Genomic DNA, 5,910 nt, shown 5'->3' with positions numbered 1-5,910 from the left:
CGCGGCTGAGCGGCGCGCAGAGCCCGCAGCCCGCGCAGCGCCCGCGGGCGGCCGCGCCGGGCCGGGCAGCGGGCTCGGGGGCAGCCCGACCTACCTTCGGGGCTCTCCCGGGGCTTACAGGCGGCGGCTGGGCACGGCCACAGGCACGGCGGCGAAGGGAGAAGAAAGGGAGAGCGTTAGCGGCGCGCGGGGCAGCGCGGCGCGCGCAGGGGCCGGGGGCGCAGCAAGTGGGAGCAACTAACCATGTTTCGAGTGAAGTTTCCCCATGTCTCCGCATGGATCCGCGGGTGCGACTCATTGGCCTGCCTGCAGGAGGGCCGGCTGCGCGCGGAGCGGCGTAAAATCCCGGCGCCCTTAGAGATCCATGTGCTCCGCTGCCCTGCGCCGCGGAGAAGCCCGGCTCGGCTCAGACTAGCTCGGCTCGGCTGAGCTCAGCCCGGCTCGGCTCGCGCAAGCAGAGGCGGCGCAACCGGGCGCGCTTCGCCCGCGCGCTGATTGACGCGGCGCTCAGCGCTCGCGCGGGCGGCCCCGCCTCGCCATTGGGCCGCGGCGGCGCTTGAAAGGCTCCGGGGGAGGGAAGGGAAGGGAGAAAGAGGGGGGAAAGGGGGAGAAAAAGGAGCAGCCGCCGCGCGGCCGGAGGCAGGGAGGGGCGGAGGGAGGGGGCTCCGCGCCCGCGCAGCCCCCCGGCCGGGCAGGGAGCCTCCACCGGCGTTTCTTTGCAATTGAATAGATCGGGCTTACAAACCTCGTCCTTTTCCAGATTGTGAATGAGTTTTGGGGATTTTTTTTTTGATTGTTTCTTTTTAATAAAGAATAGATTAAAAGGAAACTTGCCTTTTTCTAAGGAGAATTCCCACAGCCGGTAAAGCTGAAGCTTCCTCCTCTGCTGGTCGTTATTTTGCAGTTTGTGAAAGTCGCATCTCCCTGGAGATCCCTGCAGTCCAGCTAGGAGAGATAAAAGGGAACATGGGGAGGAAAGCAAGTGGCCAAGGCAGCTCAAGGAGCTTCATCCAGAAACAACTGGTCCAGCTCCAGGGGACTGACCCGGATGGGCCAGGTCCAAAGTGCTCCAGGAGCCCTCAGCCTTCAGAGCCTTCAGAGATGACTCGGGAGCTCACCTGGGAGCAAGCACAGAGCACACCTAGGTTATAAGGAGCTGGGATGGGGTGAGGAGGGTCAGGCCTGGAGCAGCCCCTACAAGGAATTCCAGAGCGCAGAGACCTGGTGAAGGCCTGGGATGAAGTGACTGCGCCAGCGTACGGCCATTAAATGAACCGTCCTGGGCCAAACTGTTCCTTGGGTGACTGCAAAGTCATTTCGTGCCTTGTTCCAACTATTTATCTGTCTAGCAAAGAAAAGGCACAGGCTGCAAAACGCAGCCATTGCAGCAGCATCAATAGGTTGTCAAATGGCTAATAACGTGCGTCTTTTCTGGATTGCTTTCTTTTTATGTATTTTAATAATTTATTTGGCCCATTTTTATGCTGTGTATTTAAAGTGACATATTTGTTACTTTGAAGATTGCCTTTTATTTTGGGGAGGAGAAAGAGGGGGGAAAAAAGAGATTTATTTAGATCAAGCAGCCTCCTTGGGGCATAAACCTCACCTAGACTGTGAAAACTTGTAAAATTCTCTGATGGATATTAAGCCATTTGAAATTTGATACTTTCTTCTCAGTTTGCACTATACTCCCATGCACCTTTTTTTCTAACTACATCAGCAAATTATTTGCTTGGGGTAGTAGCTATCTCCCCCATTTACAAGAGACAGAGGGCACCTTTGTGGAAGTGCCCCCAAGTAGTGTGGACTTTTTGGTTGTTTCTTGGTGAAACAGTGTCCACGCCATTCAACCCTTGGGGAAAAGAAGGAGGACAGGAATTAGCAGCGTGATGAGCCTGGCTTCCCCGGGGCGCCCGGATGTGCACCTGTGTCGCGGCTCCGGCTGGGGACGGCGCTGGGGACAGCGCCACTGCTGCGCGCTGCGGCGCCCACCCCACGTCCCTACCGCGCGGTGAGGGACACGGCGGGCACCTTTGGGCTGCCGGCACCAACGCCGCGCAGCCAAAGCAGACCCAGAGAAGGGCAGCTCTGACGAGAGCATCCCCACGCACAGCTCCGGGCCCAGTGTACATGGAGCGGGAATCACAACTGTGAGAAGGAATCACAACTATTCCGTCCTCCTCAGGAGGAATAAAGAAAGATTTAACTATTGTTGAGGAGTGAAATCTTGATGATCTCAGGGAGTTCTTGCTCAGACACATTCCGGTTGCCTTCAGCAGGCTTTAGCATGATATAACAACTGAAACAGGACCTCCAGCCTCGGCTCTGTGGAATCACAACGATGCTCTGAACTAGGGGACTCCGAGGCACACTAAGCTTTTTGTTTTTCCTTCCATGGAGTCAGAAGTGTGTTAAGTAGTGACGTCTAGTAAAATATCAGAGTAAAGTACACCATTCATAAAAGAGTGCTAATGATTAAAGGGTCTCTAATTCAACCCGGTGACCCCAGAGGAATTCTTGAAGTTGCAAAGCCATGACGTGGGGTATTAGTCACTGCCCTTTCAGTGGTGCTGACCATGCTCTGCTCTTCCAGAGGATGGAAAGCAGTTTGGAACCTTGATATAATATAAGCAAGTTGATAACATGAAATAAAAGTGTCTTACCAAGAAACAAGTGAATAAGACCACTTGGGGAATTAATTTCCAACAGTGGATGCATAGGAAAATTAACGACAATATTTACAATATCAAATTTGCTAAACCAAAAAGAAACCTGTCTGGACCATTGAAGGTTGTTTTAATGCCCCCATGGAGGGGAGTCTTTCTATGCCAAGATACCAGAAAAACCTGTGTCTAGTTTGAGTCTACATGGGCATATTGGCTATGCACAAATAACAGTCACAAATAAAAGCTGGCTTGCTGCACAGCAGTTAAGGTAAGTCAGAAAAATGGTTCCAATTTAATATGCACCTACAGGTGGCTAAACACGGTGCAAGTCAACACGAAAGCAAGTGTCTGAAAAGCCATCGTACAGGGTAGAGGTACCCTAAGGCAGAACGAGGGCGCAGCAGGCCGGAGCTGCCCATCCGCCGCATCCCGCCGCGGGGCAGGGCTTGCCCGCCAGCCCGGTCTGTGCCCACAGCCCCACAACCAGCCTCCGTCCGCAGCCGGCGCGAGCGCCCGTGGCCAGCCCTGCTGCCCGCCACCACCGTGACATCTTTGCCCACTTCTTACAGATGTGTTTTAAGCAAATGCAGCTCGTTCGTCAAAGGGAAAACATTCGTGACCCTGCATTTCTAAAGATGCCACTACCACTCACTGCTCTGCTGCCTTGCAGGGACATAGGGAGCATATCAAAGCTCTGAAGCTTTTGGGATCACTGTCATCCAGCCTGATGGAGGATTCTGAGCCCAACATTCCAGATCAAGGGGCTGCACCCACCACCCACACCTGTGTTTCAGCTACCTTCCAATCCATTGCATTTTTTGACACCAGTAAAGCAGAGCCCACAGCAACATCTCTTCAACCACAGCATAAATCTCTATCCCGAGGGCCACAATCCTGGACTTACAGGTAGGAACGATTCTTTTCATACCATCTCAGTTTCGTTTTAATGACCAAACAAGTTCTCTGATTGCCCATTGCCAAGTCCCACAAGCAAAGTTCCTGTTCCAGAAGACTCACTGTCACAAGACGCCCTTTCTCAGCTGTTGGGTCTCTCTCTTTGCTACCTATTGTCTTGGCAGCCTTTTCAGCACTTTTGCCTCAGGCATTTTTGCAATCTGGCTTGTCAGCACCTACTGGCTTTAGCAGCTCTGGAGCCTTGGCTTGTTGCCTCAGAGCTTTGGCATGAGCCTGCACTGTGGCATCCTTTCAGCTGCAAACCTACTTGCTTTGCAGGTTCTCTTGGTGATATATTTTTTTTTCTTTTTTGAAGGATGTCAGCAACTGCCTTGACCCCAGGGGGGAAGGAAGACTGATCAGCACATGCAAGCAGTGTCAGTGCAGTAGAGATGCCTATCGCAGATGAGCACATTCATTGCATCACCTGCCCAAGGAGGAGACTTGCTGTGTTGGAAAGCCAGATATCACTGCAAATGCTGGGTATCATGAGGAATTCTTCCAGGTCTTCTTCTAGGGTGCTTATCCCTGCGCTTCTGAGAGCCATGCCAATCTTGATGGTGCTCTGGAAAAATCCCTGGCAAATTTTGTAGCCCCAGACTGCTGAACATTGTGCCTCCACATTCCAGTGGGAGTAGTTTCTGTCAGCAAAGGATCTCCTCTTTCACCTCTCTCCAAAGCTGAGGAAATCCTGCACAGGGAGCCCCTGGGTTTCACATGTGATGGTGCTGGGCTGGTTCAGCACATAAGGAGATTCCCATCACCAGGAGACAACTGGGCGTCCTTTGATCTGTCTCCGTTAAAGTATTTATTCCCTTTCAGGTAGCAGCACCTCCTCCTTCCATTGTGCTCAGGGAAGTGTTTCTGAGAAGTCTTCAAATAGAAGAATCCACAGAGAAGAGAAGATCATCATCTTTGTCCTCACCATCAGGAAGCCCATATCTATAACCACTTCCAATGGAAGATGGGATTTTGGTAAAATGGGAGGACTTTTCTGTAGTTGCTAATTACTTCCTCCTTTATTCTGCTGCTTTTCCTCAGAGGACTTTGTGTAGCCACTTCAATAAACTGGCCTTCTGCTCACCAGCCTTCACCAGAAAAGGGAAAAAGATGAAGAGCAATGGCCAATGCCTAAGAAGAGGCTGACACCATCTCTCCGTATCAGAGGAAGAAGAGTCCACTACAGTGGACCAGGGCTTTTCCAGCAGTTGGGAAGGAACTGGCCCTTCCAGCAGACCACAATGGGGCTGGATCTAGGCTGCTCTCCAACCTGGAATCAGCCTCCAGATCCATCCCAAAGAACTCCAAGATTGCAAAGAATTACCGGGGATTTCTCTATCCAAGTGTCCCTGCGCAAAACACAGCTCCTTCCCAAAGGACATGGGCTTGCAGTTTATTTACAAAGCCAAAACACTGTGGGTGTCCTTCAGAAAACAGGCAATCCTGGAGCTATTTTAAAGACATTTTTTCCCCCTCGAGGTTTCCTTCCAGTGGATATTTTGCTAAGTGAAATTTAGTAACAACTATAATAATATGCAGAGAAAGTAGAAGCCGACACCATGTACAGTGTGCAAGAAAAGCAGCCGAGTAAAAAGCAGTGCCAGAACTTCACTAATCAGCAGCTTTCCCTCAGCATCCAGGAAGTGACAGTGAGGAAGTTTTAATATAGGAGAGGATTTTTTATTTGCATTTCTTAACAATAAGGGTGGTTTATAGTCCACCTGGTGTCTTTTCTCACATCATCTTTTATGGGCTTCTCCGGGTGACAAGTACCTTTGTAGCAAGGTTTTCCCCCCGCCTCTCCCCCTCGCGTGGTGCTGCAGCGCTCGCGGGCTCCGGCATCCCGGCACAAAGGGCGCATTGAGAGGCAGACAGTGGGACAGCGCCTTTGATCTGCTCCTCTAATAACTTGTGTAAGTTGGTGTCCAAACGCGGCGCTCCTCGCGGGGCTGCCGGTCGCCGAGTGAAAAGAAAACTCGGCGCGGGGGTGGCACAAGGGCTGCCGCCCGTCGAGGCGGGGAGAGCTGCGGGCAGCGCGAGCGGCAGACGCTGCCCACGCTCTGCTCCGGCGGCGGCTCCGGCCACGCTCCGGCTCTTTGCTGCACGCGGACCCCAGGGCCAGGCCTGTGGGCGCGGAGCCCGCGGTGCTGCGGGGGAGTCAGCTGGGCCGCGGGGCAGCACCCGCCCTTTTGCCACCCAAACCGGCATCTTCGCCTCCCTTTTCATTCTGGACCTTGCTGTTGGTCTCTGTAGGAAGCGGCTCTGGAGAAAGCTGGCATGGGAACCAAGC

This window comes from Nothoprocta perdicaria, unplaced genomic scaffold (genome assembly GCF_003342845.1).
Source record: "Nothoprocta perdicaria isolate Ctin4 unplaced genomic scaffold, notPer1 scaffold_18, whole genome shotgun sequence".
In the NCBI taxonomy this organism is placed as follows: Eukaryota; Metazoa; Chordata; class Aves; order Tinamiformes; family Tinamidae; genus Nothoprocta; species Nothoprocta perdicaria.
This window is presented reverse-complemented; position numbering follows the sequence as displayed.